This window comes from Bacillus rossius, chromosome 13 (assembly GCF_032445375.1).
Source record: "Bacillus rossius redtenbacheri isolate Brsri chromosome 13, Brsri_v3, whole genome shotgun sequence".
NCBI classification, from domain to species: domain Eukaryota; kingdom Metazoa; phylum Arthropoda; class Insecta; order Phasmatodea; family Bacillidae; genus Bacillus; species Bacillus rossius.
This window is the reverse complement of record NC_086340.1, coordinates 24,872,172-24,895,793: the sequence shown is the minus strand read 5'-3', so window position 1 is coordinate 24,895,793 and position 23,622 is coordinate 24,872,172. Positions and strand designations below refer to the sequence as shown.

General features: G+C 38.2%; 1 protein-coding gene across 2 annotated transcripts in view; it reads left to right on the top strand.

Annotated features, from left to right (window-relative positions):
* LOC134538386 (uncharacterized) overlaps positions 1-23,622 on the top strand; it is an 835,281-nt gene that overhangs the window by 261,368 nt on the left and 550,291 nt on the right. The window contains exon 2 of one of the 2 annotated variants that reach the window (XM_063379669.1): positions 11,441-11,614. The exons of the other annotated variant lie outside the window; for it this stretch is intronic. The gene's annotated coding sequence lies outside the window, so the exon portion shown is untranslated. The remainder of the gene's footprint in view (positions 1-11,440; positions 11,615-23,622) is intronic. 2 annotated transcript variants of the gene reach the window in all.

Sequence of the window (23,622 nt, the reverse complement as noted above, 5' to 3'; positions counted from 1 at the left end):
ATGAGGCATTGCAATGCATGCCGAGCATTAGCTAGATAATGAAATCTTTTCAATATTAGTAATATCTTATTTTTAAGCTTTTTTCTATAGTGCTTTATAGAGTCTAGACTACATACAGACAACCAATTTTTAGATGTATACAGGTAAATAACTATACACTGGCAGAATGTCTGTCGGGATCTGAAAGTGATATAAATTATTTTGCACACTTGAAATTCAAATTAAGAAGACAATTACTAACTACATCTGATTTCGAAAAAGGTGCCCTTCACCCTGTGTTCAGCCCGGGCAACGCCGGGTACTGCAGCTATAAATTCCCTAGAAATAATTTATATGGCAAAACAACGTTTGCCGGGTCAGCTAGTATATATATACATATATATATATATACACACTCATGATGGATTTTTGTCACAGTGGCTTGATAGGTCGTCGACGTGTCATCTGATATCACAAGGCAAATGCCATCCTTAACATACTATCTCGAGATGTTACCCTCGACATGATAGGCTATGATATGAGCGTGAATCGCCGCAGGAGGGCGGAGAGGATGTTGGATAGGGGAACGCGGGCGCCTCCCTTCTGGAATTTAAAATTTCCCTTTCGAATGTTAAACGTAATTCTGCAACCTCCACCCCCCCCCCCCTCCCTTTTCGAGATTTCAACAGATTTTCGCCCCTGATATCGTATGATGTCGAATAGGATGACCCATCGTCATACCAGGTACGTGGTTGTCGACATCGGCAAGACCTTATTGGCCACCTGAATTGATCAGGGCGTCTTGAGCGGGTTCTTGGGTTGGTGGTGAGAAATCGGCCAGGATTGGTTTCTTTTTTTTTTTTGGAAAAGGGGAGGGGGAGGTCTGCCTCTGTGCATCCTCACGATTTACGAACGGACGAAGGAGGGAATATCCCTGATGCTTGTTTCCCGTGGCCCCGCGGCCCCGCTTCTCGGGCCACGAGTGATATACACCGCCACATCGGCGAGGTGTGGCGTGGCCCGGCTGCAGCGGGCTTCCCCAGTCGTAAAAGAACCTCCCCTCTCCTCCCCTACCAAACCTCCATTGGGGAGTAACGAATAGCTCTCGCCTTGCATGTAACAGGTTTGTTAGTGTTGATTTATCCGACCCCTGGCTGCGCAACGTGCTGCAACCCGCACGGCTTTGCGAAACGTTGGGTCTCTTGTGCGGAAGGGAAAGGGAGGTAAGGTGTTAAAGGTATCTTCTGATCCTCCCTTTTTTTTCCTACTACTGATCTTCTCTTGGGACGCGTCGTTAATGTTTCCTTCGTCGCGTCCGTGCATGAGTCCTGTCATGGGCGTCGCAACCGGGGGGGGGGGGACGGGGGGGACACGTCCCCCCCAATAATAAAAGTCTTCAATTTCGTCCCCTCCAATAATATATTTAGTTTCGTAGTTATATTATTAATATGATTTCTGTGATATAACCCATATGTTGCGCATGGTGCATTTAGTCCAATCGTGGTAATGTGAGCACTGTGTTTTTACAAATTTGTTCTCCGAAAATATTTTTTTATAAAAAATAAATTATATATTGCAACCAACTATAATTAGAATATTTAGGAAAGAAAAATGCCTAAAAACCATCTTTTTGCACCTTCAAACCCCAAATTTTCCCGGGGGAGGACCCCACGGACCCCTCGCTTTTTTCCCATGGGATGGATATTCCTCAACAACTAAATCAATTGTAATCTCCCCCCCCCCCCCCCCAAAAAAAAATATATATCCTTGCGACGCCTGTGGTCCTGTACACCGCACCACTGCGTTGCCGCGACTTTTGACTTGCATGGGCTAGCCGCCTCGCCGGCATCCACTACCCTGCACTCGACTGTCTTTCATCGCCACGGGTATTAGCGCGCCTTTGTTGGTGAAGCCATCAGCTCACAGGGATCACAGATTGATTTTTTTTTCCTAACCTAACTAAAACTAAGTGTATTTTGGAGGGGTCCGGGTTAGGGAGGGACCTAGGTGCGTCTCAGGCCGAAGCCTATACGCCTAGTCATGCTGGGATTAGCCATGCAGGGAGAGGGTCGCATGCATCATGTGCTAGGAGGGGATTGGCCAGCCATGGCAGCGATTGACAGCGATCACAGCTACGCCCCAGCAGTTCCGGAGTTCTCCGAAGTTTGCCGAGCGCCCATGAAAAAAACAAACACCACCATATTGCACGTTTTAATATATTTTATGGACGTAGAGTATTTTGAATAAGGCTAAACTAACCTAAAATAAAACTTTCGTTTTAGTTGCGACAACCTAACCTAAACTAACCTACCGGTTATCCGCCTATATTATCACTCTACATTTTCACTACACATTTATAAATTTTACTCGGGTAAGTGGGGGGAATAGGCGACATGTTTTAGAAACTCAACACTATTGGCTGAAATTATTTTTAAAAATTAAAAATTTAGCACTCGGTTTTTTATGCGCTCCAATTTACTTGTTCAGTCATGATATATAGTATTTTTTTAAAAACGTTTACCATCCAAGTCGTCCCCCCCCCCCCCCCAAGTTTAGGTGAGTTTAATGGGTTAGAAAGGGGAGGGGTTTTTATAACTCGTAGAAAACACATCTTAAAATTAGTTGACGAATGGGTGTTACGAAGCTTAAAAATATACATTTCCACTGGTATGACGACAGAAATACTTTTAAAAAGTTACATATACTCTTTTTCCATGGTTTTTATGAACATTTACACATATTTTACGGCTCTAAAGAGCAAATAAGTAAATGGAAATATTTCTACAATCAAACCACCCATTTTTTTCTCACACTTTTATCGTACATTTTCTATTACTGTTGTATTCAAATACGGTGGAATCCACTGTTAGAGTTTTTACAAAATGAACTGGGTTTATATTCTAAATAACTAAATTTTTTATTGTTTTATCTATTTACCGTTATCAACAGCAACTTAAAATTTAAAGGTTTTAAATAAACCACTAACTAACTTTTAACTTTCTGGTCAATGTACAAGCTTACGAAAAATATTAGCAACATACTCATATTTTTATTTTCTGAAAGCAAGACGTGTAAATATTTGTATATATCACTGTAAAAATATTCAGAAAATTAAATCATCCTTATGCAGTGCTATTGGCTGTCAAATTACTATAATACCATTAGTTATTTTCATCATTAATTTTAGTACATCCAACATTATTAATTATAATATTTAGTATTATGTCTAGCATTAAACATTGCATATATTTATTTAAATTTGTAGGTTGTGCACTAACACTCTAATTTGGGCATGAATAGTAAAATCTTTTTTTTTTCATTTCTAGCGATAATATTTTCTAAAGTAACTTTAAATTCACGGTTTGTGCTACTTAAAACAGAATTTCATGTTATTTTAAGACATGTGTTGTACGCATGAGAGAAACGTTTCACCACGTCACCTGGAAATTTTCACGTCTTCCTATTTACTCAAAAATTTTATAATAAATAAAAAATTCAGTTGGGTAGCTTTTAAATTATCAAAGTAATAATTAATGCCTCAACTGTCACACCAAATGGTATCGATAGTTTTCTGTTGTTGTATGACAAACATCGCATCTACCGTATCGAGAGATTTTACTTATCCTGCTATTTTTCATGGTCCTCGAAAAGTTCACAGTTTCACCAATTTTACAACAAAGTGGTTGTAGTTTATTGTTCCTAGACTATATTTATACTTATCTAGACTGTAACTAGGCAATACCAAGGTTAAAATTTGACTAATAATAGGCTAGAACAAGATTATTAATGGACTAAAATAGTATAAACGTAGGAGTTTAAAACTAGGTTAGAACTACATTAGAGCCAAATTAAAACTAGACTATAACTAGGCTAACAATAGTATACAGCAAAGCTAGTACTAGACTATAATTATATTGCAACTAGTAAAAAAAATTTTTGTAACTAGGCTGCAACTAGACTATAAAATCCGCCTAGTCTTCGTTGGAGGTTTTAAAAAGGTGTACGTGTCCAGAAAAGTTTTTGTTTCGTCACATTCGCAAAGTTAATTTTATGGTTTACAAAAAATCACTCTTTGATAAATTTTCCAGCTGCCTGTTTATTTGCAACCTACAGCTTTCGCGGTTGGAGCAATTATATACAAGCTAATGCCCGGCATGCGTTGCAATGCCTCTTTATAATTTTTTGTAAGTTTTTTCAAGTTTGTACACACATATAAAGAACGTGTTTCTATCTCTCTTTATCTCTTTGTAACTATATAGCTCTTAAAATCTTTTTATCTCATTATATTCGTCTCTCCATATCACTTCATATCTCTCAATCTCCCTATACATATTTATATATCTCGCTATATATATCCATATATATCTATATCACTATAAATGTATCTACATTTATCTATATATGTATATCTCTATATAAATATAGCTGTATCTGTTGCACGAAGAGATGTGGACTGAAATAATTAGCGGATGCAACATTTGTAAGCAACTATAGTTCGATTGAAACGAGTCGCGATAGTAACCAACATCCACTCACCACCATGCTGATTATCAGAATGTCCTCTTCCTGTGCGCAGGTGCACCAACCTACTTCCTGGCCACTCCAGAGTGACCAACCACAATGCCCTGCAAAGCAGGAAGTTTAAAATGTTCAAAGTCTGTACACTACACTAAACATGCTCAAACTATATACACAGAAAGTCGGAACATCATCATTCTCTATATCTCTAACCCTTTATTTTTATCTCTATATATATCCATCTCCTATATAATTTCTCTCAATCTATACATATATAGCTCTATACCTCTCGGTACATATATATATATCCATCACTCTGTATTTCTCTATCACTCTCTCTCTCTATCCTTCTCTATCTCTATCCCCCTCTATTTCACACCATCACTCTCTGCCTCTCTTTCTTTCACTCACTTTCTCTATATCTATCTCTATTTCTCTCAACTAGCACGCCACCATTATTATTCGGACAATAGGAAAGAGGAACTGACATAAAGTACTTACTGGTAATTATCTTATACTACTCGCCCATCACCTTAATTTTTTCTTTAAGATTTGGTATTATCGAAATTTCACCTAACATTCCTTGTGTTTGAAACATGGAGATAAGAAGTAAGGGAGTTAATGTATACAATCTTTGCCATTTCAATACTTGAAGTCAAAATGAGAACGACCCTTAAACTCTTTTTTTTTCTTCTGCTTAGCAAAACAATTTTTGGTTATAATGAAATCTAACACTAATATCTTGCAGATGTGTTGGTATTATGTTTCTTTAAAATACTCACTACATGATGGCATATTTAAGATTCTTCCTAGTGAGTTCTTTTTAAGTTATTAAAAAATTTATAGCATATTATCCTTTATACAGCTACTATATCAGATACTTCAGAACAGACAACCATTCTATGGTTTCAAATGTTAAGCATGCGAAATTTCATAGAGATCGGATGAACGATGAGTTATCAATGCAATAACGAAAATTTATCAAGAATAAATTAATTTTGCTTTAAGGATTGTTTTATCATAATCTCACATAGACAGTAATATAAATACCATTACAACGATTTCCCTTCCAATGTGTAAAATTTTTCGTTCCCGCCATCAATAAACTTATTTTCTCGTATAAAACGATTTGTTATGTTGTAAACCATTATTTTTTAGAAAATTACAGTTAACTTATTTAACTAACAAAAATACGAAGTTGGTGATATTTAAAATTTATTTCAAATACATTTTCAATCTGACAGTCTTTATCTGCAGCGCATTCATATTTGGTTAAGTTGATTACTGTATAGAGTGCACTCGCATAGTCTAATATCGATATTGATAGCTCGCCGATTGCATGCAACGCGCACTCTGTCTCGTGCCAAGTGAACTACATTTAATAGCCCACATTCTTTCGTGGTTAGTCTGTACTATAACGATGGAATGGCGAGATTTCATAAATAATAAATAATGCTTTAAGGTTTTGTATTTTATCGAAATTTCACCTAGACAGTGACCTTCCCCTTGTTTCGAAAGTCAAGTGTGCAAAGTTTCAACTCCATCGGATGAACGATGCGTGAGCGTATAGAAGACGAACAGACAAACATTTGTTTTTAAGTTTACATTTATCATATAACATACCAAATATATTATATATTAGACTAATTGAATGCCTGGGTAGCCTACTCTATTACTTAAGAGTTTTGGAGATATATAGTTAAATTTTTTTTTCAAATGTAGCCTAATGTATTCTAATTACTGGATATTATTTTTTTTATTAAAAATACTTTATTACTGTGACAGCGTTTGATGTATGGAAAGTTTCAATTTGAAACTAAATAATCAACGAGAATTTTGTTATAGAAAGTGCATAGAATTCGCTGGTTGGTTTTTATTTCAATATTGTTCGACGCATAACACATTAAGTTAGCTAACACAGTCAATAACTGTAACTCTTACATTCAGTGATAGTCATTTCAGTATCCAGTACCAACTTCTTTAATATTCTTGTATCAAATGACAATTATTCCCATGTACACTATTTGTTGTTTTATAATGGTTTTAAACTAAATTAAAAGGTACGGTTTTTTACCGATGTTAAAAAGTTAAGTTCATTGATCACTTCCGAGTAATGTTTTACCGTGTATGTATACTTATGCAATATAATAATATGCAAAAGTGGGAAAAAAATAAGATTGCGAAATAATTTGTGTTTAAGCTATTTCGAGCTTTCATTAAATACCTTACATTATTTAAATCATAAATCTAAAATTTAATAAATTATGGTGGCAAATATATCATTACGGTGTTTTATTTTCACGCCATTATTTCTTTGAAGGACTTTTTTCACGTATTTTGAAATACGCATTGCATTATGTTTTTTGTACCAAATTTGGCCAGCAATTATAAGTTACATTTTATCTGCTCTTCATAAAAGTTCAGGCAACATTGATAATTATTTTTTGCTTGACAAATTGCGACTGGCCAAATACAAAAAAAATCTTTTCATTTAAAGTTTCCACTACTGAGATATGCAAACAAATGAACATTTAATGTCCCAAATTTCAAAATATTTTTCTACATCAAAATCTGGAATCAGCCAAAAACTAAAAAATTACGCCGTAGTAGGTGAAGTGACCTAGAATTATTTATATATCTTAAAGTTTAATAGACATATTAAAACTGTTCATATGTATTTTTAGCGTAAGTTATGATATATGTGTGTGTAAAGGGATGTATACTAAAGGTATGCCTATGTGGTAATACTTTAAATTTAAACGTTTATTTACAAAACTTTTAATGTTTTATATGATATGTTTTTACATATATGTATATGGTACAAATCGAAGTGACATAGGGTAGAGGATTTACACATGCCATACGGTTGTAAATATGTTTTTTTTATTATAAAAATATTTATAATATATTTTGTAACATATTTTATTATACTTGGCATGAATGGAAATTGGGATTCTTTTAATAATATACCTATGCCATACGATAACAGTTTTATTAACATTTTATTACAAAATGTTTTTTAATAAAATTATTGATGAAAAGTGCGTATGTTAAAGACCAACCTATGCAATATGATTATAGTTATAGTAACAATTTATTAGCCATTGTTAGAATGACATAACTGTGCCTTAATATTACATTTAAATAAGGTATATGAGATATGAATATATTAAAGAATGTGTTGCAATACAGTATATTTGGCATAATAATATAATCACAGTACAATTCCAATCATCAAGAGCTCTCTGCCCCTCACTCAATTATATGTCGAAAATACATGCTCAGTATTGTGCTAGGCACTGATATTCCACTCACTGCTCGTAAACTAATAATGCCGGAACAGTCCTCGCAGGCTGGAAACTAATTACGGCCATCGTTTATACGACACTGGAAGTGTTCCCAACCTTCCGAGACGCAAAAACGGGAGAGAAGCTAATTTGAATACACACACGCACGGTTATGGGGGGGGGGGGGAAGGTAATATTTCGTCGTGCCTTATCCGCGACAGGGCAAATTAAATTCCGACATCTTAGTCTTGAAATCGCATTACCCCATTTTACCTCCTCCCCCCCCCTCCAACCCCCCGAACCACCCCATTTTCCCCTCATTCTGAAGGCGGCTGCCGTCTCAATAAAACAGTCGCATTTATTAGCCTCACAAGGTGTGCGTGAGAAGGGACACAGGAAAGTAATATTTCTCATTTCTCTGTCCACCCCCCTTCTCCACTCACACCTTGCCCTTTTCACACACACACACACACACACAACTCCTTTGCAACTCTCCCCCCCCCCCCCCCCCCCAACTCCGCGTGTTCCGTTGCACAGGGGAAAAAATATTTTCTTTACTTTCATAAAAGATTCTCTTTGGAAACCAGTTGTCAAGAAATAGACTGTAATACTACAAGAACGATATTGTTACTTTGTAAAACATACGTCCATGGTTTTTGCATTTATGAAATATTGTTTTTTTTTTTTTTTTTACTAAATAACCGCATGATTTTACATTTGAATTCATGTTTCATTCAAGCATACATTTTTTAAAAATCTTTGGTAAAAGAAAATCTAATATTCAATTATTTGACTTTATTGTGTTTTATTATGCTTATTAATGCGCCGCAGCAAATCCCGGGAAGCTATTCAGGGAACAGTTTACAAATAACTATAGCTATTGGAAGTACTGGGACAACACAAAGCATAAATGCCCGAGAAAGAATCCGAACCCAGAATTTCTGCGAAACTATTTTGTAGTGATGTAGTTTTTTTCATGTGAATTTGCAAATTTATTAAAAAATAATACATTTATTTGTATGTATGCCATCCTGTACATGTGGCTAACCTCTTTTTTTTAATAGAAACGTTTATACTTTTTGTTATTCAACGGCTTGTATAGTAGTCAATCAAAAAATAATATTGTTGTTTTCCATTGTGTGAGTAAAAAAGTTATTTATACTGTAGAAAATGATTATTTTTGCTTAAAATGTGTGGATATTGGTTATTTTAAAAATAATTTTTGACGGTGTTATTTTTGCTAAAAAATTGTGGAGAATGGTTATTTTTTGCGAATGCACCATATTTTATATCCTCATATCGCACAGACATTTGCTGATTTTACTCTTAACCGTTATTTCTATTCATGTCCACAAGCGGTCTACTCAGAATAATAAAAACTACGTAAAATTGATTTTTTACAATGGTTTTTGTTAAAAGCTCATCAATTACTTGAATCTATTTCCCTGACATGGCTAAAGTTGAGGCCACACAGACAGCTACGCTATGTTCGCTATGTTCGCTATGTTCGCTGCGCCAGGCGGCCAGTCAGGACAGTCCAGTTCGCGATGTCGGAGAGACGCATGCCGTAGGATTCGAGTGATGATTCCGACGATGATGACATTCTGCTGGCTTTTAAAGTATGCGAACGTAAAAAAAATATGGGTTCATAAATTTATTATTAAAACAAAATAATTTAAAGAATTTAATCATTTAATGAAGCAGTTGCCTTTGAGGACGAAACCAAATGTATTGATTATTTCAGGATAAATTCAACTCGGTTAGATAGCATTCCCTTGTTATCAAAGCACAGGCATTGCCTTGCTGCCTTCTAAATTTTTCCATTGATTTATTCAACAAAAAAAAACATGGGTATTTTCGGAATTAGTTAACTAACGTTTACTAGGTATACTACGCGCATGCGTTCGAGTGCCACGCATTCACTCTCGCTCTGTCTCTTTCTATTCCCCCTCCCCAGGAGCGTTGAACGTTTAACGCAACAGTGCTTTCATACCCCCTCTATGGTAGCGTTAAACGTTTAACGCAACCTTGTTGGAAGTCGCATTAGAAGTGTCATTTCAAAAAATTCAACACTTACCGGCTAAATTAACGGGGGGGGGGGAGGGGGGGGAAGCGAGGTTTATTTATCCACTGCGTATTCTTCGACACTGGAAATTTAACGGTACCACTGCGCGAATAACATAACCCTTCCACTGAAACTGTGATTGGGCAGGGAAAATGTTGTGTTTTCTGAGGCTGTTGTGACACTTTGCGTTTCTGCCGCTGCGGCCAAAACTTCCGCAGCTGTGTTGTTTTTGCTGAATTTTATTTCGACAGCCTTTCCTTAAGAGTGCACGATGCAGGTACTTAAAGAATGCACCGAGTTTGTTTTTATATAAAACGAACATTCAAACAACTGATCTTGAAGAAATCATTGAGTGGAAACTTGCGACTGCTCCGGTTCGTTTTCTTGGACGTATGCGATTGCAGTTTTGCGCGGTTTGTCATGAAAAAAATTCAAGAAGGCTAATTAAGAAAAAATAAATGAAAATGTAAACCCACATAGTACAAGCCTTAATCAGCCATGTCTCACACAGATAAACCCAACGATGAAGATAAACAGATATTAATGGACAACACAACGACGACAACACCGGCGAACACAGTTTATCTTCATCGCTGTGTTCGTACATTTGCTGGTTGTCCAGGTTTTGTTTTCTGCCTGCATTTACTGTTATTGTTGAAACTGTCTCGTACGTGTTTGCCCACTATGTACGTCTGTGATGTTATTATTATTATTATTATTTCTTGAATAAATGCCTCCCACGGAATTCTTGTGCTGTCTGATACTTAGGTTTTAATCTGTTCGCCTGTGCTTTCGTCTCCATGTTATCCAAGAAATTGTATTAAATCAAAATTCCCTAATGCATGTGTCATTTAAATAACGCTCCATTCAAACCGCACATTGTGACACCGTCCTCTTTTCTACGATTGGAATAAATAGCTTTCATGTGGAGTGGGTCTGTTAATTAATGTGCAATATTTTTAAATTAACATAATTTATATTAAAAAAACAGTAACACCAAATTAATACAGTTTAAAAATTAATCCTCCAAAAAAATCAAACAAAAAAAATCTTGTCTCTAAGCAAGATATATTAAATGTAATACTTTATTCCCATCGCTTCTTGACGTGTTTGGTTTTTCAGGAGCAAGCAATTAATTTCGAAAACGTGCTATGTATAACTTCAGTGGCTGAAACGAACTTTATTTAATTAATATCTACTTTGGTAAGAAGCTTGTTCATTGGGCATTATAAATTATAATTGCACAACCTAACTAAACCGGAAATAAACTTAACGAAATTAAATAGGTTTTATGTTGGCACGATGGTATATAAACGTTTTTCTTAAAGTATTACTTTAATGAAATCAATTTTGGTGTATCACATCTTCGAAACCAATTGAGGGATCATATTAAAATAGATGCTAAATTAATACTGGGGTCACAACCTAAAACTTCTGTGATATTGAAGTTAACAGAATCAGCAATTTTAAGTTAAATTGTTTCGTATAGGACGAAAGAGAATTTTTAAATTTAGATTTTGTTTGGTATATAATTTTTTGTCAACAAAAACCTTTTTATTACGACTTTATTTGTCTTGATTGATTTTTACAGGTAGGCTGCACTTTCGTGGACGAGGGCCTGTTCTTTAAGTAAGGCTACACTGGTGTTCATCTTGGCTGAAAAATACCTGCGGCTGTTACCAATGCACTGCGTCTACGTGTGAGAAATATCGGGGCAGTGAGAGTCCAATTGCAGGGATTCCAGTGATAGTGGGCGCCATACTGGGTGAGTTAGTCCCTTTCAGCTGCTCGATTTGTTTACTTATTTAGTCTTCGACCAGTTTTAAATGCTGAAGTTATGAGTTGTAAAAAATTAATCTAGAATGATGTAATAAAAACTGTGTTAAACTGCTCCAACATAAATACAGAACTATTGAAATGTCAATGTTAAGCAGTACAATATTAACAAGATAAACAAATTACTAGAAACTATTCAGAATTTTCTATAGTAGTAGTTTAAAGTTTGTATTAGCAAAAAAATTAGTTTATTAAGTGCACAAATAAATTTATTTTTTAAACACATACCAAAGTTTAACAATATTTATACATCATTGTTATTGTCATTTTTTTATCATAAAAACGTAATACATGTTCTGTTCGCAACATACGCAATTTATACATGTGAAAGTATTGCACAAACATATATATATATATATATATATATATATATATATATATATATATATAAGACAGATGGAAGAAGGTTTTGTGACTCGTAGTTCAATCAGTTTTGCAGCGTATGAAGCGTATTTCAACATGTTGGTAATCTTTGGAGGGCTCAAGTAGTGAAAAAGTAATGAATCTATTTTGATAGCATCTTGTGCGCGATGCTATTTTCTGTTCTCCTAATAAAATAAGGGCAATGACGCACATAGTACTTCTAGAATTTCCGTTTTTGATAACGCGAAAAAAATATACAAAGCGTAATATTTCACGCTGATTATCCGTAACCCGGTATTTTTTATTTATAGTATTTTTAAAAAAATATACGTGTTTTTTCAGGTGATCAATGAAAAAACTATAGATAAAAAAATAGCTTACGTGGGATTGAACCTGAGTAGCCAGCGAAGCAGTCAGACACTCTATCTACTGAGCCACGCCTTAGTGATTTTGAGTGCAACGCTACGAGTATATACGATGTGCCTGCCTCCTTTGTCTGATGTATTTTTTCGAAAAAAATTTGACAGGTTTTCTCCTTTGCGTGGGAGATTGCAATTGGGAAGTAATGAACTCTCGCAAAGAGGGCATTCAAAACCGCACCCTCGGCTTGTTTTTAGCAAATTTATTATGGAAATTTAAAAAAAGTTGTTGTTAGTGTAAATAAAGGGTGCCCATCTCCCCATTCCACTCACCCCCTCAAACCAACAATCGTTCCACCTCTATCTTCCCCCCCCCCCCCCAAAAAAAAAGTTACTTACCTAGGACTTTGAAGTTGAAAGTTTTCAACCAAGTGGTCTGGAGGTCCTAACCCAGATTTTTTTTTTTAAAAACTAGTTTATCAAAATCGTTTCTTTCTAGTGCAAGGAGGCCTATAACACAAAAATACGAAGCAATATATTGCACTTTAGGGGTAGTCGATGTCAAGTGATGTACATTTGTTATATTTTTTCTTATTCCCTCTTCCCCCCCCCCCCCCTCATACACGTGTGGTTTGAATCCCCCCTCAAAGTTTTTTCAATGGCGCAACTCGTGCTAAACTCCCCCCCCCTTTTTTTTTTCACGATAATTCCGAGGGCGACTCTTGATCAAATCACCAACGACGTTGCACTACGAGGGTTCCCACCAGGAACGTATTATATTTCGAATTCCTGCTTTAAGGATGCGGGGAGGGGGGGGGGTGAAGGAATTAGAACAAAAAAGTCCGTCATCTGGTCACATCGCTTGAAAGAGGGGGGGGGGGAAGGGGATTGCTCCCGCCATGCCACACGGGATTACGCCGGCGATATCGGATCACAGGTACCCTCGGACATTCGTTAGTTCCTTTGTCGACGGGGTCGCGAGAGCTTTGACTCGCGGCCGACGTAGAAATACCTACACTCCCCCACCCCTTCCCCACTTTTTCCCATTCCTTTTTTTTTTTCAAGCTGCTTACAGATTAGTTACGGTTTCGTAGCTTCTGCCTGCGCCATTAATGTACTGGGCCCCGTACGCCTGATTCAATTTTTTTTTCTTCTTTTTACTCTCCTCCAAAGGGGGATGTCTGGATGTCCTTCAGACTGTGCGCATTAATAAGCTGTTTAGATATCCCCGCACTGTTTCAGATATTGTCTGTAAACTTGGGAAAAACTTTTGTTACCAACACCAAGAATGTATCGCGGATTAATCGTGTAGCAAAATAAAAAAAACTTGAGGCATTTATACATGTTAATCACGTTTATAAATGGATTCAGGACAAGGCGCAAGGAGGTATGTGGGGCCTAGAAATGGCTAAACCCCCCTCCTTTAGAATATGGGAATAAATGTGAAAAATATCAGTGAAGGCAGTGTTGTTTGAGCTGTTATAACACGTGCAATTAAAATAGTCTGAGAAGCCGTAGCAAACACGTACTACTGTAGTCTACTAGTACCGTTGGCTACGAGTAGTAAAATAGGGTTGTACTACTGTAGCGAATTACAATAGTCATCAACGCGTACTATTGTTCCATATTCCAGTGTGTTGGTGTCACTAGTAATGTGAGTTATAAGAAAAAATTAAAATTGTAATTATTTTTCAAATCATTCCCTCTCCACTTCCCGAAAAAAAAAAATCCTCTATTCGCCACAGGAGGAATTTCACTGCTCTTGGCGATCATAAACGTGTTATAAACAAAGAGAAGACGTAGTGACTCAATCATGTGCAATGTGCCAATTGATGTAACTTCTTTATCGACCAGTAAGCACTGTAAAATGGTTCGATCATGTATAGGCAATTTAAGTTTCATACTGGAATGTAATTGAAAATAATCCTCGAAATAATCGTAATTTTCGTAAACTACTGGTACTTTGAACATGAACCCACTTGTATACTGATAAACAGCTAGAAACTCTTTTATCCCTTACACTTGCCTGTTTACCTTGTTTACGATGGAATGTAGAACTCTGAAGTCTTGATATGACGTTGTTTCTTCAACGCTCTAGCTATCTGGGACTACAAATAACTTTGCAAAGTTCATTAATATACTCTCATTTATAATAGCGTAGTAATTATATTGCAGTTCATTCAGTGTGCACCAAATTACCCTTTATATAATGATAAAAACTCTGGAATTGGTTAGGATTAGTGTTTTATAGCTCTTCATCGAGCAATAACAAGATTTTCTAGGATTCTTATTGCTCCCCGAGAGGGATAGCAAGGGTTTGAAAATGAGCGAACACAAAAACTGTGTTGTGAGATCCACATTTATTTGGTATGATGGTAACATACAAAATTCACAAGAAATGATCAGCCGACAACATGTTCTCTCGCTTGTGTGCATAGTCCTTCCCTCAGCACAGCAACACGTTCCCATAACACGACTATAAACATAGAACAGAAAATACCAAATCACTCATCAACATGGCTTTAGAAAAAAGGAAACAACTTCGACAGTCCTAATAAAAATCTGATTCATTATTGGAGCCACCAAAAATCAATATGCCAAACAAATGAAAATATTGTGGCTACATTAAAATGCGTGTCGATTTTAAATACCGTTGTGAAAATTGTTACACTAAAATAGATTTCAATATCTTTAATAATATCAATACTCAACGTGAGGCTTGAACACGAAACATAAATAAATAAATAGAATATTCGTGCGGTAACTTGAGAAATACCAACAACTTTACATACATTAACTGTGTTCAAGAACTCTGCAAAAAAAAATTAACCACGTAACTAACAAAATTAACACAGCCTTGCGTTACTCTTACGTTTTACGCGTAGTAATACAAACTGCAATATATAAATAACATATCGATACTGGAACGACGGTCGCGATGTCCAGCTGTTCCTTTGGGGTCGTTACCACAACGCCGAAATACCACAACGCCGAACGTACAATAACGCCGAATACCATAACGCCGAATGCCAAATTGACCGCAACGCCGACAGCTAGAAAACTGCTGTGTACCACAACGCCGAAATACTGTAATGCCGAAAAAATGTTGCTGCGGGGAGGGTAGGGGGGGGGGGGGGGGGGTTTACAGGAGCAAAATGAAAAACAACTGAATGAATTTGTGTACTAACCTTACCTAACCTAACCTAACCTTTGGGGCAGTCCTGCAATGACATTTTTCGGAGTTGATGTATTTCGGCGTTGTGGTATTTCGGCGGTTAGGTGCGTCCCCGTTCCTTTGTATGGAGAGAAATAACACCTGTTGCGAAGCAGGAGCAGAACAGGAGCACACTCGCCTCACACTCCGGCAGTCCCCCCTCCTCCTGGCGCCTTGCGACTGCCGCGACACTCGACCCAGCCTTCGAAGGCGCTGCACAGTGTGCAATATGACTAGAGTCCCGGAAATTTCGCGGATTCCTCTGGCCTCAGGATAGAATTCAAAGTTATAGGTGTGCTCGACCCATGTTTACTTTCCCATTGGTTGATTTCTTAGAGAGAAATTTATATCCTTGTTATTGGGCACTACCTGATTCGCTTACTTCTCTCCTAGCTGGACATCGTTGGCTCACGGTCGTAGAGGGGCGTGTCCAGATAACTGCGGTCCAATCATGAACACAGTGCGACAGTGTGGAGGTTTGCATTCTAGCTTGCGACTAAATGAATGCGCGAAAATTCCGTGGCTCTAAATATGACCAATCTAGAGGGACAAAATTATTTTTTTTCGACTTTTTAATTACGGGTTGAGGTTATTGAAATGTTATCGTAGAGACTTCACACCATTCTGTAATGTGCTTGGTTGACCGTTTTAAAAAATTCTGCGTGCCTTCTGGAGAGCTGATAAGTAGAGCCACGGAATTTCCGCGCAATCATTTAGTCGCAAGCTAGAATGCAAACCTCCACACTGTCGCACTGTGTTCATGATTGGACCGCAGTTATCTGGACACGCCCCTCTACGACCGTGAGCCAACGATGTCCAGCTAGGAGAGAAGTAAGCGAATCAGGTAGTGCCAGATAACAAGGATGAAAAATTTCTCTCTAAGAAATCAACCAAATGGGAAAGTAAACATGGGTCGAGCACACCTATAACTTTGAATTCTATCCTGAGGCCAGAGGAATCCGCGAAATTTCCGGGACTCTACTGATAAGACAGCTGTATCGGAGGAGCGCTCCCGGCCGTGGCGGTATTGGTGCGGAGTGCGCTCTTTCAAGAGCTGGTACAGTTGGTGCGAGTGGTGTTTTCTTGTTTTACGATCATGGAAGACGTTCGTAAAGGTATGTTCTTGTATGTCAGCGCGCTGACGGCAGGCAGCAGCCACCGGAGCGAGCTCCGGGCAACGACCAGGCTCACTCGCTCCAAACACACGTTCAGCTCGCACGTCGTGGCGAACTTTCCCTTGCTCCCCTTCCCTCACAACCAGGCGTTCCGTCCGGATAACACTCGGGAGGTCTTCGCCGAATAGTCGTAGTCGTGATCCGGGTAGTTCAACCTCGGCCTGCCTCTGTCCGCCCCTTGGTATTTACACACGTCCTCCATGGACCTTGCTCGCGCGCGCTTCTCCACTCGCCCAGCGAGTAAAAAAAAAAATTCTGTCACGTCGCAGGAGAGACTTTTCAAACACGAGCGAGTTTTTTTTTTTTTTTTTTTTTTTTTGCGTTCGAACTCGCTCCGCGAGAACGCGTTGCTCGTACGTAGAAGAGCTTCATACTTCTTAACCCGGTGCAGAGACCTTTCGAGTCCCCGGTTTCTTCGTACGTCGCGCGGTCGTCTGGCAGCGTTGACGTTCTGGTATCATTGCGACGGCGCGGCGGACCATTTTCAAGACCCGCGACCTGTTACGTGGTCACGCGACTGCTTCTATTCACGTGACAATAGCAGCACAAGATTGCCGAGGGGTTAGGCAACCATCAACACCTAGAAGTGTGGCGGTTCGTCTGCCTTCAAGGGGAAAAAAATCGGGAGGAAAAGAACAACGTTGCGGAGAACGTAAGTACAACCACAACACTCTAATAAATAGGCATAATCGCAGTTATTTTCGAATATTATTTTACTCGAGGCTAGACTCCATTTTCGTATAAATATAAACACATTCAAGCCATTAAAGATTACCTTTTAGCGGCTAAACTGTCAGCCTTTTCATAATTTGGGCCGGTTTGTAAGCGATGGGGCCACACTGCTTCTTCATGATTATTATTGACTTACGGTCAAAGCCAAGCAGACTTTTTTTTCAAGACTACTATCCTACGGAATAATAAGCGCATCACTCGTGCCTCTCATTATAAGTAAGGGCATGTATAAAAGATTTACCAGGACAATCTTGGTGTTAAAACATCGTAGCATCGTCTGAGTTTCGTGATTGGTTGAGTTTCTACCAGGTGCATATTTTACTGTCAGCATACAAATCACAGCAATTTTGTGCGTAAGCAAACGCGTTCTGAATAGACATGGATTATTTTTTCAGACGGCTGCCAACTGCAAGGAAAAAAGCTCTTGCAAGGGCTTGCCTTTATGCATTCGAATGAGCTGACAGATTTTATTATTCGCAAATAATACTTGATTTCATTAATGGTTCACTAAGAATTAGGGAGAATTCATTTGGTGACCGATTAAAGTTAACAGTACATTTTATTCCCTGCACACATTGACTTTCATACTGTCTGATTTCTTACCATGAAACGTCTTCTCATCTGGAGCAGGTATTTCAGTTGCTAGAAGGGAATGTTTAAAAAATTCAAATACAATCGTCAAAGTAGTGAAAAAGTATAGAAGTTTGCAGTCCCACTTTCGATATTTACGGGTAGGAAAGTATGATGTTCGACTTGCGTGATCGTCTGGACTTGACGCGAGGGTCACGGTTGAAAATGGGCCGATGATTTCGATCGCCAAGTCCCAGCAACATTCGGCACCATTGTTGCCCAACGGCCCGTCGTGAACGTCGCAGGCGCCATTGTCTGCTGAAAAAACCCTTCGTGCAAGGCTAATTTTTTTCCCATTCCGAGGAGGCGAGATGGCGCGACGGGCGAGTGGTGGGTGCGGTGACAGCTGTCACCGGGTGACCGACCCTCTGACGGGACAATGACGGTGCCACAGGTGCCCCCGACGTGGACAGGGGTGGGTTGTTTTACGACGGTCGGCGTGGCAAAGTCGCGACCCATTTTACCACCCCCCCCCCCTCCTCCAACAACCGGTTCCACCTGAACCGTGACGCGCCGCCGACGCAATCAAAAATGTATCCTCCACTCTTCTTCCAACCCCCTTATCAATCCTCTCCTCTCCTTCTCTCCTCGTCCTGCAGTCGCGGTGGGTCGGAAGCTATTCGCACCAAGCGTAGCACTCTCCAGGCGAATAATTGATAAGGCCGCTCTTCAAACATTCTCGTGTTCACAAGCTTCCTCTTTTTCTCTTTCCCACTTTTCTATGACTTTTTCTCTCGGTATATATGTTTCTCTACTATACATCGAAAGGCCTTTGATTCGACACCTTCGGGATAGCGACCACGTCATTATAATTTTCCACCTTAAATTTACGAATAACGCCTGTTACAAATAATCCAGGGAACTTCTTAAATTTACGGTTTGTCTTCGATTAGTAAGTTAATCTATTTTGAAAAAGATTATATCAAAACATTCAATGTCTTGCTGACTATACAGCAAAACCTTTTTTTTTTGTTCTTACGATGCTTAATGTTTACCTTTGTTTACATCGAAGCACTTAATTCGATGTTATAATCATTTCTACTAAGATCCAGCTGAGATTACGAAGTACACTTCGTTTATTTCATGTTAGTTCTTCGTTGAAAATTTACTTTATTTCTAATCGTGTACGATGGTGTTTAAACTTTTAGGTAATTAGCTGTCCTTAATGAATAAAAAAATTATATAGGTTTTTTCATCAAAAAATGATTAAGGATGTGTGCCCGGAAAAAAGGATTTTTCTAACTGTTCCCAGAAAAGCTTTCCAGTATTAACTTTGCTAACTATTGAATAGTCAATTATCTTTTCATTTGTTTAAAAGTTATGCTTTAATTAAACATGAATTAAAGTATAAAATTTTGCGCCAATTTTCGTAAGAAATAATCAGTCAAAAAATGTCAAAACACTTATCCTCATGTGTGTGAAAATAACCATAGTAACTTGTTGCAAGCAGTTAAAATAAATTTTTTATAGTATTACAAACTATTTCTCGGCAACTGGTTTGCAAAGTAGTCTTTTTTTAAAAGTACTGAATTTTTTCCTTCTGTGTACTTACTCTTAACCACGCTGAAGAGGATCATACTGCCAGTGTGTTATCAGTCAGTCTATGTTTATCATAACTGCATACTTGTTCTGGAACCGTTATATTTTAATCAATTGCTTTGAAATTTTCTACACAGGTTATGTTCTTATATTTGATGATTTACCGGATGAAATTTTATCCACTAGCCAAAAATCTGTGTCTTGTATGGCCCGGTTCAATAACAGCCCTCTACTCAACATTTTGTTACAAACGCATCAGCTTTGGGACTTCTATAGAGAAGTGTAGGGTGTGGAGATAGGTCATCAATTGATATGTGTTAGTCACGTGAGTTAAAATAAATATTCAAACATAAGGATTTTCACATCAGGCATGAATGCAAGACGTTAAGGAGTAGATGTGTGCAATTTTTTTTATGTCAGTACGTGAAGTCAAAATGCAAACGACACCACGCCCAACTCTTTTATTTGGTAATAAAGTATTCACTTCACGATGGCAATTATTATTTTTTTTACGATGTATCCAAGCGAGTTTTTTTTAAAGCTGTAAAAATTAAAAATAAACTTCCATAATTAAGTCTTGATGCAGCTACAATTTGTGTAGCTGACCAATCACCAACCAAACTGACTTCAACTTGAGAACGGACACCTACTCCCTAGACCAGCGGCTCGCGAGCCGCATGGGGATGTTTTACTATGCCGAGCAAAATGAAACGGTCCAATCACAACGCATGTCCTCAACCTGTGCCCTCACCCTACCCCGCCACCGCCCTCACCTCGGTGCTTTCTTAATTTAATAATTAATTAGTTAAAATAATTTTGGTTTTCTTGTTTAATCAGTAGAGCTCTGCTAATGAATACCATGTTATTGTTCTTTTTCGCTAAGCAGCCTTTATTTTTAAGACTTTTCGTTGAATTTGGGAATAAAATATTTTGATTTTCTCTATTTTTTTATTGTCTTAAATTTCCATGTAGATACAGAGAAAATACACGTCGCTATCTCTTGATGCTTGGAGAATCTGTTTACGTAACATTTGACTCGTCTCACTCGAAAGTCTGCTGACCCCTGCCCTAGACCAATACCTCCAAGATATCAGGCAAGTGCACATTGTTGTTCCATGGTGGCATTTGGTAGGAGTAATTTCATGAATGGAACGGAAGTTGCATGGAATGGAAATGTGTAACCACGTGCTGCCATTTGTGGTGGATGGCGTCTACCAAAGTTTACAAAGCCACAGGGAAACTTCATAGTATTAGCTGTTTAATAAATGTTACCAAGATTGGCAATATGTTAATAACATTTCTTGTCAAAAATCATGTCCAAAGCCTGGGTTTATTATTTTTTAAGTTTTTTTTTTTTTGCTGTTATCGGAGCCGTTTCAATGTATAGTTTAAAATTCCTGTCTGAAAATGAATTGATTTAATAGTCGACATAGCTACTCGGCAGCGATTTCTAGAAGCAGGGTGTGAAAACTATATGATCCGCATTCCATAAATTTAGTTCAAAACACAATTTTTCTCTTTATGAAGGTCGGTATTATTTTGAGGAATTCTACCTGAAGTAAAGTGTCCAGAGTTTTCCAATAGTTAAAAAGTGTGTTTGCAACGTGACAACGCACGAATTTGCTGGTTATTTCGAGGCTAGATGTTGCATATCTGTGGCGAGTACTGTTAAGAATAGCTCACTTTAATTTTTTATTTTTTATTTTGGTGAAATTACTAATCGAATTTGCTCGTTACCGAGGTTAGATGGTTCACATATGTGGCGAGTACTGAAAGAATAGCTCACTTTAATTGATTTTTTGTGTCATTAATAGGGGAATGCGTATTTCGCGAAAAGATTCCGAGACCAGCTGAAAGTAAAAACAACTTTAGCATAGTCTGTGTTTCTTGATTGGGTGAGATTATTTCAGGTACGCGTATACTTTTAACACACCAATCACAGCTGATTCAGTTCGGATTCAAACGCGTCCTGAGTGGCTCGGTCAAATAAGGCAACGAAGTTTCTCACAGATGGCCTCCAATCACAAGGAAGAAACCATTGGGTGCGGGTATACCTTGTTGCAGTCTTGTAGGCATCCAGATTTATTCGCGAAGAATGCCTGCCCCCTAGTCATTACTAATCGAATTTGCTCGTTACAGAGGTTAGATGTTGCACATGTGTGGCGAGTAATGGAAGAATAGCTCACTTTATTTGTCTTTTTTTGTGAAATAACTAATTTTTTCTTGTTTTACGTTCTGATTGTGTGGTTTGGAGTGTCTTCCTCCCCTCTTGTCGCGCTGCCCGGGGCGGGAAAGAGCAGTTTCTCGCAAGGCCTCTGCAGGCACATTGCCCATCGCGGGGCCCCGCAGATAGGACCCGTGGGGGCCATCCGACCCCAGCAAGGGCGGGGAGAGAGGGGAGAAAACTGCCCCTCGAGCGATCCGCCGGAGAAGTCAGAAAATATCTGAGCGGGTTTGTAGCGGAGGGGGGGAGGAGAAGGTATTTACAAGCATTGCCACGGGCGCGGGAGACAACTTATGGTTCCAGTTCCTCACGGGGGCAATCTTCTTTTGTGTTACGATGCCGCTCTTCACGGCTAACGCCTGTTCTTATCGCAGTTTATCACGAGGTGTAATGTTGTCTTAGATTTCAGTCGCGGTTCAAGTGATATATTCGGGAAGAGAGAGTATGGCGACTTAACCGACGACGAATTTAATTCTGTGCGGCACAAGGGGACAAGTACACCCCCGTTCCGAAATAAAACTATAATTTCGTTTTTGGTTCCACAGCAATGAAACGACCATTTCAGGAATTTCATCTACTAGAATGTTATGTTTAAATATGTAAAACGAGTATAATTAGACAAAAAGGTAAACAAATTTTTGAACAGATATAAATATAATTAAATATCGATTAATTTGGAGTTTGTACATATTGTATGTGTCTCGTAACATTTCTCAAAATAGAAGGATCTCATAAGCAGGTAGTACTAATGATCTACGTACCATTATGCTATTGACTTACTGTCAACAGCTTTCCGTGAACAAACATCATGTGTTGCTTTGCCGAGGACATTTCTGAAATCTGCAGCACTGATACTTACTTTTTAAATACCTACTGTCAAATGACAGATGAGTTGCATGGCACATACTTAAAAGTAGTTTAATTATTATAATTTGTTTAATTTTGAGGATGAAATTTTTAGGTGAAAGAAAAATTGATAGAACAACATGCTTGTGTATACCTCCCTTAAATGCATCTGGAATAAGCTACTGGGGCTTAAAGTATTTGTTTTTTCTTTGGTTTTAGGTTTTCATGGTGCAGTTCGCTATCGGTAGTTTTTGAAGGCGTGGGTATATTGAAACATGTTTTCAATATTTTCACTATGCGAAAGACGACTTTTTACAAAACCACAGTTTTCTTGGACGCTGGTTAATATCACAGTATGTCAATGGAAGAATGTCCCATTTATGAATATTTATAGTATCAACTGTAAGCGTTGTAGAGTTTGGTTCTGGTCACAATTAAAGAGTAACTTAAACAGTTGTAGATAAGCGCATGCGCGAGAAATGCTTTGTTATTTTCTTGCTTGCGGCGCCACGTACACACAATTACTACTCCTGGGCGTAAAACGTTTTGTGTTCTGCAATTTGCTAAGAGTGAAACTGAAATTTTAACCGTCCCCATTGTAATCTATTTGTAGGAGAGTGATTAAACGTTGAAGTCTTTGGCCGTCGGATTGGTCGTAATGGTCGAGAAGACAGAGCTCTTTTTTCGCTGGCCTCCACGTTCACCTGACATAACGCCATGCGGATTTTTTTTCCTTTGGGGCTTTTAAAAAGATCGTGTCCACGTTCCACCGTTTACCTAATGATTTGCCAGAGTTGAGACACAGAATTGAAGAGGTAAGGCTTCCATTACTCCGGACTTGTTAACCAAATTGTG